This window comes from Phyllobates terribilis, unplaced genomic scaffold, assembly GCF_046119375.1.
Source record: "Phyllobates terribilis strain yellow unplaced genomic scaffold, ASM4611937v1 Scaffold_11__3_contigs__length_659146591, whole genome shotgun sequence".
NCBI classification, from domain to species: domain Eukaryota; kingdom Metazoa; phylum Chordata; class Amphibia; order Anura; family Dendrobatidae; genus Phyllobates; species Phyllobates terribilis.
The window spans coordinates 611,096,765-611,108,882 of record NW_027362771.1 but is presented as its reverse complement, the minus strand read 5'-3'; the positions used below and the strand labels follow the sequence as shown (position 1 = coordinate 611,108,882).

The window sequence follows — 12,118 nt, the reverse complement described above, 5'->3', positions numbered from 1 at the left end:
TACATGTAAATGAGATCTCCTCTGAGACATAGTTTTTCTAAGCTAAGCAAGCTCAACTTTTTCAACCTCCCATCATATGAGAGGCCTCCATCCCTTGTAACAATCTAGTTGCTGCCTTTGAACTGACTCTAACTTCTGAATATCCTTTATAAAATGTGGAGCCCAAAACTGGATCCCATATTCCAGATGTGGCCTCACCAGTGATTTATAAAGGGGTAACAATACATTGGGATCGCAGGATTTTATTTCTCTTTTTATACATCTTAAAATCTTGTTTGCTTTTTCAGCTGCTGCCTGACATTGAGCACTGCTGCCTATCTTACTTGTAACCAGAATACCCAAATCCTTCTCCTGTTCTGTAGTCCCGAGTATACTCCCATTTAATGTATATGCAGCAAAAGGATTACTCTGTCCTAGGTCCATTACTCTACATTTATCTACATTAAACCTCATCTGCCAAGTGTTTGCCCATTCAGTCTTCTTATCCAGATCGTTCTGCAATATCGTAATGTCAAGATCAGATTTTAATATCCCACATAATTTGGTTTTGTCAGAAAAAACTGACACTTTACTCTCAATCCCATTCACAAGGTCATTATTAAAGAGGTTAAAAAGAATCGGTCCTAGCACAGATCTCTGCAGTCCCCACTGCTCCCAGTACAGATCCCTGCAGTCCCCACTGTTGACTATGTCCCATTTAGAAAAGACATTTATGACAACTCTTTGTTTCCTATCATTTAGCCAATTTCTTACACATCTACATATAGTTCCCCCAAGTCCTTGCTTCTGTAGCTTCAGTATAAGGCTGCTATGTGGTACAGTATCAAATGCCTTTGCAAAGTCCAGATAAATCACATCAGCCGCATTACCAATATCCAGATTTGCACTTACCTCCTCATAGAAACCCAACATGTTGGTTAGACATGACATATTTTTCATGAATCCATGCTGATTATCATTTATTATATTATTTTCTGCAGTATAACTCTGCAGGTCATCTCTCATGAAGCCCTCAAAAACTTTGCACACTACCGATGTCAGACTTACCGGACAGTAGTTACCTGGATCCACCTTCTTACCTTTCTTAAATATTAGTACCACATCGGCCATCCTTCAATCCTGTGGAACTACCCCTGTTACCAGAGAGTCTAATAATATGAGATTTTTCAATTACTGAGCTTAATTCCCTCAGTATCTGTGGATGAATACCATCTGGGCTGGGAGTTTTGTCAATGTAATTTTGCTCAGACGCAGGAATACTTCTTTTCATGTTAAACTAGTTATATCAGGTGGTGAACTTTGATTTTTGCCCTGTTGAAAGATCCCTGGAACAGACGGTTTGTTGGTGAACATGGATGAAAAGTGTCTGTTTAATATCTCAGCCTTTTCTTTGTCCTCTATAACTATCTTGTTGTTATAGTCTTTTAAGGGGCCGATAACATATGTTTTCTTCCTTTTATCATTGATGTATTTATAAAAATTTGGGATTTATTTTAATGTCACTGGCGATTTGTTTCTCTGTAGATAATTTTGCTAGCTTGATTTATTTTTTACATTTCTTATTTAGGTCTTTATACTCCTGAAATGCTATTTATGTATTCTCGGCCTTCAAAATTTTGAATGCCCTTTGTTTTAGTTTTATCAAACTTTGTACTGATTTATTTATCCATAATGGTTTCTTTTTATTCCTGGACATTTTATTACCAGAGGGTATACATTTTCTGCTGGATTCTAGTAGTATTTTCTTAAACATGCCCCATTTATGTTCAGTATCCCCAGTTACCATGATATGGTCCCAGTCTACACGATCAAGCTCTTCCCTTAATTTGTTGAAATCAGCTTTCCTAAAGTGTCAGGTTTTTGCATTTCCTTTTTTAAATGTTTTATTGAATATCACATTGAAACTTACCATATTATGGTCTCTGTTTCCCAAATGCTCCCTGACCTGTAGATCTGAAATTGTATCTGGTCTATTTGACAGAACCAGATCCAGCAGATTACCTCCTCTGGTTGGTTCATCCACCAGCTGAGAGAGGTAATTGTCCTGAACTGTGTATAAGTACTTGCAGCTTTTAGCACAACTGGAAGATTCTATGTCCCATTGAAAATCTGGATAATTAAAATCCCCCATAATAAGGACCCTGTTATTATTTGCACACTTTTTAATTTTTTGCAGCATCTCATCCTCTTCCTGTTCAGCTATATTAGGAAGCTTGTGACAAACTCCAATTAAAAGCTTTCCTTTATGGCCATCCCCATGTACATTTACCCACACTGACTCTACATTGTCGCTGCTTCCCCCAATGTCATCAATGATGTCAGTGATTTACGATCCCTAATAATCACAAAGACCACCTGCTGTGATCTTTGGAGCGAACAGCCAACTGCTGCCCCCTATCATCCAGACAATTACACGATTTCCGACACCAATTCAAAAATATCTCCAGGAGCCGCACATTCCTCAACAACGAATCTGCAAAAACACTAGTACACGCCCTTATCATCTCCCGCCTCAACTAATGCAACCTCTTGCTCTGTGGCCTCCCCTCTAACACTCTCTCACCCCTAAAATCTATCCTAACTTCTGCTGTCCGACTAATCCACCTGTGCCCCCACTATTCCCTAGCGTCTCCTCTCTGTCAATCCCTTCTTTGGCTCCCCAATACCCAGAGACTCCAGTTCAAAACCCTAACCATGGCATACAAAGCCATCCACAACCTGTCTCCTCCATATATCTATGACCTAGTCTCCCAGTACTTACCTGCATGCATCCTCCGTTCTTCACAAGATTTCTCCCGTGCATCCCCCCTACTATGGAACTCTCTACCCCAACACATCAAACTCTCACCTACCATGGATATATTCAAAAGGAACCTAAAGATCCACCTCTTCTGACAAGCCTACAACCTGCAGTGACCACCCGCTCCATCATACTGCTGCATGACTGGCGCTACCCTCACCTACTGTATCCTTGCCCATACCTTGTATATTGTAAGCCCTTGCGGGCAGAGTCCTTCCTCCTCCGGTACCAGGCATTGACTTGTATTGTTCAAAATTATTGTAATTGCTTGTGTTTTGTATACTCCTTTTACATGTAAATCACCATGGAATAGATGACGCTATAATAATAAATAATAATAATAATGATCAACCGAGGGGACCACAGGCTGTTCTCAATTATTAGTTATCGGAAAGCTAACAGTGAGCATACACATCTCTGAATTCCAACACATGGATTATATGTATACACCCCCGTACCTTCACTTCTAACTTCACGATAACCAAGAAAGATTATTAGCTGCCACCACCAATCCATTTTCTGGCTGATTGGATGCCACATATGGTTTCGGGGAGAGGGACGATTACAGAACAAAAGAAACAAAACTATTACATTTTAAATTTAATTCAAAGGGAGGCAGTGTTTATGAAAAAATATACAAAACAATACAGCATATACAGTCACAGAAAAAAAAAGGGATTAACAGAAGAACTTACTATACTGATTTCAACTAAAGTCCCTATATCGCCTCCCCAGCTATCGCCGATCGTGTGCCTTGCCCTACTTTCCCTGGCGTAAGGCTATGGCTAGGGATGGAAGATGAGCACTAGTCAACCTCCACTAAAACTCTAAAGACAGCAAGGGTAGACAAAATAGGGGAAAATGGCTTAGCTTTAGATGAATTCCAATTTTGTGCACAAGGCCTCAAGCAGCAGAGAGGACGAGGTACTGTTCCTGCTAAGCTTCACAAGTAGAAATAAATATAACCGGCGATGCCCTCTCAGACACACCAGGTATATACAGTGCCTACAAGTAGTATTCAACCCCCTGCAGATTTAACTGGTTTGATAAGATGCAAATAAGTTAAAGCCTTCAAACTGCAAACGAGAGTAGGATTTATGATCAGAAGCATAAATCTTACAAACCAAAAAGTTATGTTGCTCAGTTGAATTTTAATAAATTTTAAACATAAAAGTGTGGGTCAATTATTATACAACCCCTATGTTTAATATTTTGTGGAATAACCCTTGTTTGCAATTACAGCTAATAATTGTCTTTTATAAGACCTGATCAGGCCGGCACAGGTCTGTGGAGTTATCTTGGCCCACTCCTCCATGCAGATCTTCTCCAAGTTATCTAGGTTCTTTGGGTGTCTCATGTGGACTTTATTCTTGAGCTCCTTCCACAAGTTTTCAATTGGGTTAAGGTCAGGAGACTGACTAGGCCACTCCAACACCTTGACTTTTTCCCTCTTGAACCAGGCCTTGGTTTTCTTGGCTGTGTGCTTTGGGTCATTGTCTTGTTGGAAAATGAAATTACGACCCATCTTAAGATCCTTGATGGAGGAGCGGAGGTTCTTGGCCAAAATATCCAGGTAGGCCGTGCTATCCATCTTTCCATGGATGCGGACCAGATAGCCAGGCCCCTTGGCTGAGAAACAGCCCCACAGCATGATGCTGCCACCACCATGCTTGACTGTAGGGATGGTATTCTTGGGGTCGTATGCAGTGCCATCCAGTCTCCAAACGTCACGTGTGTGGTTGGCACCAAAGATCTCGATCTTGGTCTCATCAGACCATAGAACCTTGAACCAGTCTGTCTCAGAGTCCTCCAAGTGATCATGAGCAAACTGTAGACGAGCCTTGACATGACGCTTTGAAAGTAAAGGTACCTTACGGGCTCGTCTGGAATGGAGACCATTGCGGTGGAGTACGTTACTTATGGTATTGACTGAAACCAATGTCCCCACTACCATGAGATCTTCCCGGAGCTCCTTCCTTGTTGTCCTTGGGTTAGCCTTGACTCTTCGGACAAGCCTGGCCTCGGCACGGGAGGACACTTTCAAAGGCTGTCCAGGCCGTGGAAGGCTAACAGTAGTTCCATAAGCCTTCCACTTACGGATGATGCTCCCAACAGTGGAGACAGGTAGGCCCAACTTCTTGGAAAGGGTTTTGTACCCCTTGCCAGCCTTGTGACCCTCCACGATCTTGTCTCTGATGGCCTTGGAATGCTCCTTTGTCTTTCCCATGTTGACCATGTCTGAGTGCTGTTCACAAGTTTGGGGAGGGTCTTAACTAGTCAGAAAAGGCTGCCAAAAGAGATCTTTAATCCACACATGTGAAGCTCATTATTCTTGGTGCCTGAACTACTTCTTAATACTTTAGGGGGACCAAACAGAATTCTTGTGGTTTGAGGGGTTGAATAATAAATGACACTCTGAATTAACTTATAACGTTTTTAAAAAAAAAAAAAAAAAAACAATATTTGCTGCAGTGCATTTCCCACTTCCAGGCTGATCTACAGTACAAATGTCACAATGCCAAGTTAATTCCGCATGTGTCAACCAGCTAAATCTGCAGGGGGTTGAATACTACTTTTAGGCACTGTATACACCCAGGCCAGAGAGCAAATTAGCAAGAGAGAGGTAGTTGCTCGATCCTAAATACAGCCTCCTATCTAAGCAGCAGTCTGCAATGCCAAACGTGAGGATCTCCTGCAACCCACTGCAGGGCGACTGTCTGTCACCTCTGACACATCCGTGACAGAGTGTGCTATATTCCCTTTGATAATTAACAAGAGATTTCCTATCTATTCAAGTTTTGCACTCTTTATCTCTATACAATTCATTCACATCTTCATTCAGTCCCTTGCCCATATGTTAAACTGTGTCTATGCGTTAACACATGTCTTTATGGCTGTCCAAGTCTCAATTATCTGCCAATTGTACAGATTTTTATCCTAAGAGAGCTCTTGCATATTAATTAATCCGGTTAGCTGAGATCCTCAGCTCTCTTTTCAAATGACAGAGGGGAAAAAGGAGGGAGGGTGTGAATGACTTCAGAGATTTTTAATATTTTCTACGACACATATTTCTACGACAAATTAAGTACAGGTTTTTAGTTGGATCTTATGAAAATATACCCCCCCCAATTTTTTATCTTTCCTTTCTAAATGTAGTATATCCCTCCATGTTTGTCACTCAGTCATGGGTAATGCCCACCACATCATATTCTATGACCGATATAAGAGCCTCTAGGTCATTTATTTTGTTTGCGAGACTTTTTGAATTTGCCAGCAGACATTTAATGATTTTATATATGTTCATACTTTTACATCTTTTCACTTTTTTCTAAATAATTTTTCTATAGTCGCTTGCACTGGAGGCATGGAGCTCGATTCACAATCTGGGACATCCAACAATTATTGTATTTATGCATTTGCATGCTGCCTGTAATTTAGGACCATACTTGACAATGCATCCTGTGGTTAATAGCCTTTGCTGTTGCTTTTAATGAAAGATGTTAGGTGTTTGAACACCAGGGATATCACATCTCAGGAAGAGAGAAGAATGAATTAATTTAATTTGAATTTAAGTATGTAGAGAACAGAGAAATGCTGGTCTGCCCCCCCCCCCCCAGAGAAGGAGCTACGGAGCAGTTAAAAGACAGCAGGAAAATCTTCACACAGAGTGAGTGGAAGTCGGGACATTGCCCTGACCTCTCGGGATAGCAGGACAGCTCATCCACATTGGAACTGTCCCACTAGATTTGGAACAGTTGGGAGCTATGCAGAATGTGATATGAAAAGCAACACATATGAATTACCCTGAACAAAAAAAAATACATACAAAATAAAATCCTGATTTAAACAGTAGGTAATTTTCGGCTGAGACATTCCCTTTAAGCCATCCTACATAGAGACATACAGGTGCATCTCACTAAATTAGAATATCATCACAAAGTTAATTTATTTCAGTTCTTCAAAACAGAAAGTGAAACTCACATATTATATAGAGTCATTACAAACAGAGTGATCTATTTCAAGTGTTTATTTCAGTTAATGTTGATGAGTATTGCTTACAGCCAATGAAAACACAAAAGTCATTATCTTAGCAAATTAAAATTATTAACAAAAAACACCTGCAAAGTCTTTCTAAGCATTTAAAAAGGTCCCCTAGTCTGTTTCAGTAGGCTCCACAATCATGGGGAAGACTGCTGACTTGACAGATGTCCAAAAGGCAGTCATTGACATACTCAACAAGGTCCAAGAGTTCCAATTTTCATTTGCAAATCAAGGTCCCAGAGACTGGAGGAAGAGTGGAGAGGCCAAAATCCAAGCTGCTTGAGGTCTAGTGGGAAGTTTCCATGATCAGTGATGGTTTGGGGAGCCATGTCATCTGCTGGTGTAGGTCAAAGACCAAAGTCAGCGCAGATGTCTACCAGGAAATTTTAGAGCACTTCATGCTTCCCTCTGCCATTTCATTCTCCAGCAGGACTTGGCACCTGTCCACACTGTCAAAAGTACCAATACCTGGCTTAAAAACAACAATATCATGGTGCTTGATTGGCCAGCAAACTCACCTGACCTTAACCCCATAGAGAATGTCTAGAGGAAGATGAGAGACACGAGACCCAACAATACAGATGAGCTGAAGGCTGCTATCAAAGAAACCTGGGCTTCCATAACACCTCAGCAGGGCCACAGGTTGATCACTGCCATGCTGCATTGATGCAGTAATTGATGCAAAAGGAGCCCCGACCAAGTATTGAGGGCATTTACTGAACATACATTTCAGTAGGACAACATTTTGGATTTTAAAAACATTTTTAAAGCTGTTGTTATAAAGTATTCTAATTTACTGAGATAATGGCTTTTGTGTTTTCATTGGCTGTAAGCCGTAATCATCAACATTTACAGAAATAAACACTTGAAATAGATCACTCTGTTTGAAATGACTCTATATAATATGAGTTTCACTTTTTGTACTGAAGAACTGAAATAAATTAACTTTTTGATGATATTTGAATTTAGTAAGATGCACCTGTATTATAACCTAAGCCAAAGACACCAAGAAAGTCAACAAAAAATGTAGGTTCCACCAAGATTTGAACTCAGATTGCTGGATTCAAAGTCCAGAGTGCTAACCATTACACCATGGAACCTGCTTAGTAGCCAACACCTGACTCTCATATTTCATAAATGAACCAGAACCATACACACCTGTAATTAATAATAGTAATAATAATAATTAATAATAATTATTAAGTGGCAGGAAGATCCAATCTTCCCTTCTGATGTGAATAGAAATTGACAATCGGTATAGTCAAGAAAATATATAAAAAAAAAAAAAATGAGTTCCTCCAAAATGTGTTGGATTCAAACTTTTAACGATGACAAGTTTACTTACATATATAATACAAATCCACCTTCAAGACATTTTCATATTGAGGAAAGTTTGATGTTTTCTGGTGAAAGGAGAGAGAGAAAGAGTAGAGAAAGGACGTGATCTCACTTATGCCAAAATCGGACATCAATGTTTCCAGCCCGCACTGCACACTTACAGTACATCACAATCAACATCAACGTCCCCATCAATATCAATTAGTAGGAAAAATAACATTTTTAAAAATTAAAGCAACTGTTATTCTTTAACAATTGATGACTTATCTGTGGGATAAGTCAGCAATATGAGCTGGATGGCCGTCCAACACCCAAAACTCCTAATGTTCAGAGTTGGAACTAAGCGATGTTTGGGTGAGTATTATAGCAACTCCATGGTTCCTTGGTAGCTGATGCCAAGTTCTACATTCTGCCTTCCATTTAGATTGTTTAGCGGCAGCGCTCATTTCCTGGCCCATTCACTCAGGCCAATAAACATTTTATTTGATGGTCCTGTATCTTCAAGGGTACAAAGGCGATGGTAAGAAAGAAATGTAAACGTTTGTAATGTTTCTTAGTCATCTATTATGCACATGTATTTTTCAATCACTTTAGTCAAGATTAAATTTTTCACACATTGAATGACCCCTTCAATAAGTGAAATATTGTGGAAACATATCAGGTAGCATGGTCAAGTGTTCTAACGCACTGGATTACCGACTGTTGACAACTGAATTTTTTTTTCTTTTATTGGTGGGGGGGTGCTTTTTTTGTTTTTGCTTTAGAATTTTTCAATATGGTCTATCGAGACATATTTATCATCTTCATCAAGTATACTTCTGATTGCCAATGTTACATGTGTTTTGTTAGCAGTGAAAATAAAGATTTTTAATAAAGAATTTTTATGCAGATATTGGCTAAACTTTTCATGCATTCAAATTTCACCAGAAATCTTAAAAGAGACAGAAAGATTTAATCTTCCTTTCTGATGTGAATAGAAATTGACAAATTCAAGTAAAGAAACTCAGATCCCACTGTGATTTGAACTTGGATTGCTGGATTCAGAATCCAGAGTGCTAACCATTACACCATGGAACCATCTAATATGTCTGAGGTTTGTGCTTTTCCAGTGAGGAGACAGAAAGAGAAGGGAAAGAACACGATACCCTTCTTGACTCCCCTAAAAATAGTTTACAAGACAAGAATAGGACACCGGTGTTTTCAGTCCACACTGGACACTTATATCACAATTCACATCAACGTGAATGTTAATTAGTGGGAAAAATGTTCAGGTTCCATAGAGAGAGATAATTATATGATCTTGTATTATGGTACTGTAAGTATACACAGTTTTCCCTGTGTTGTGAAGACAAAGGATGACAGAAGTTCAAGGATAGAGTTAAAAAGTGATGAAACTTTTGTAATTTTTCAGTAGGAAAAATGTCCAGACATCTCCGAAACAGATTATTATAAGACCTTGTACAGCAAGTACTGTGAATGCTGGCCATGAGTTATTCTTCTGCTGACTCCCGGCTGTCATGACAACCTATCAGTGCCCCCGATCACATGACAAGGGTATTCATGGGCGGGATTTAAATCCCGCTGTCAGAGATTGACAGCAGAATTTAACTGGTTAACAGCCACGGGTGGACCTCCAATCCCCCCTCCACTGTTAGAAGCACATGACACACTAGTCTGATCTACATATTGAGATCCTACAGATGACTCGGGCACATGGCCGCTCCTGTACACTGATACATCTGTATTTTACTTTGAAAAATAACTTGTATCTTAAAAGATATTGACAACAATTGTGACATTTTTATTTATTTATTTTAAATTCTCGTATTTCGTGCTAAAATAAACTTTAGCAATTCATTTTTACAAATGTTGCACCGTTTACCATGTGCTGCATTGTTTTTTGCTGACTGCAGGATAGTTAGCTAATAGCTTTGGAGCAGGAGCGTACATAGAAATCATTGGACCCCACCCACCCCAAAAAAAATTATTAATATTTGGCGGGGTCACAGAAGATTAAGTCTCTAAACTTTGCAGCCCTTACAAAGTAATTTTCCTCCTATTGTAGTCCTATATTCCGTTTTCATTGTCCCCATTAAAACATGATGACAACAAAAGTGTCCCAAAAACACTATAAGATACCCCCCAGGGAATCCCTGCACAGTACCCTCCACAAACACAGTATGAAGACCCTACTGTAGTCCCCTCAAATTCCCTGGTAAAGTATGGTGACCCCAATACAGAATGATCCCCCAACTGTCCCCCCCCACACAGCCCTGGACACAGTATGATGGACCCCACACAAACCTTTACACTGCATAATTGCTTGCAACAGTATAATTGCCCCATATAGCCCTCCATAAAATATAAAGGCTCCCACATAGCCCTCCAACTATTATAATGACCCAAATAGCCCTCCATATAGTATAATTGCCTCCACATAGTCTTCGATATAATATAATGCACTCCCTGTAGTCCTCTATATAGTACCATGCCACTCCATATAGCAAAATGTCCTCTATACTTCTCCATATAGCATAATGCATCCTCCTTAATTCTCCATACAGTATAATTCACCCCCATAGTCGTCCACACAGTATAATGCACATCCATAGTCCTTCATATAGTAAAATGCACTCCCCATAGTCCTCCATATAGAATAATGCACTCCGTATAGTCCTCCTTATAGTATACTACACTCCCCATAGTACTCCATATAGTATAATGCACTCCCCATAGTCCTCCATATAGTATATTGCACAGCCCATAGTCATACACATAGTATAATGCATTCCCCATATTCCTTCATATAGTAAAATGCAGTCCCCATAGTTCTCCATATAGAATGGAAAAGAGAAGAATTAGCTGGGTAGAAGGGCAAAATGAGCAATTGTAAGTACACAGTGGCATATAACATGATGAATGCAATATATTAAGAGAATAAAAATGTTGATAGGAGCAGGAGGAGTGCTTCTTTAACCACTTTACAGCCTGGGGTGTATTAGTACGCACCGGGCTGTCACCCCCTGTTCAGCGCAGGCTCCGGCGCTGAGCCCACACCGAACCGGGCACATGTCAGCTGATTATTACAGCTGACATGTGCCCGCAACAGCCATGGGTGGAATTGTGATCCACCCGTGGCTGTTAACATGTTAAACGCTGCTGTCAATCTCTGACAGCGGCATTTAACATTGCCGCGCAGGAAGCGCGTCACTTTCCCCGCCCATCGGTGACCCCGTCACGTGATCGCCGGTCACTGGTGGTTGGGCATGACAACCCTGGGTCTACAGCAGATCCTAGTGGTTGTTATGTGCTGATCGCTATGAGCGCCACCTAGTGGTTGGCACTCATAGAACAGGAGCATTTCTGCTACATACAGTGCCTACAAGTAGTATTTAACCCCCTGCAGATTTAGCTGGTTTGATAAGATGCAAATAAGTTAGAGCCTTCAAACTGCAAACGAGAGTAGGTTTTATGAACAGAAGCATAAATCTTACAAACCAAAAAGTTATGTTGCTCAGTTGAATTTTATTAAATTTTAAACATAAAAGTGTGGGTCAATTATTATACAACCCCTATGTTTAATATTTTGTGGAATAACCCTTGTTTGCAATTACAGCTAATAATCGTCGTTTATAAGACCTGATCAGGCCGGCACAGGTCTGTGGAGTTATCTTGGCCCACTCCTCCATGCAGATCTTCTCCAAGTTATCTAGGTTCTTTGGGTGTCTGATGTGGACATTATTCTTGAGCTCCTTCCACAAGTTTTCAATTGGGTTAAGGTCAGGAGACTGACTAGGCCACTCCAACACCTTGACTTTTTCCCTCTTGAACCAGGCCTTGGTTTTCTTGGCTGTGTGCTTTGGGTCGTTGTCTTGTTGGAAGATGAAATTACGACCCATCTTAAGATCCTTGATGGAGTAGCGGAGGTTCTTGGCCAAA

The 12,118-nt window shown here is 40.2% G+C and overlaps 1 non-coding gene across 1 annotated transcript; it reads right to left on the bottom strand.

Annotated features, from left to right (window-relative positions):
• Positions 1-7,869: 7,869 nt before the first annotated feature.
• Positions 7,870-7,941, bottom strand: TRNAQ-UUG (transfer RNA glutamine (anticodon UUG)). Its single transcript has one exon. It is a non-coding gene; the product is annotated as a tRNA-Gln (tRNA).
• Between the last annotated feature and the right edge of the window lie 4,177 nt (positions 7,942-12,118).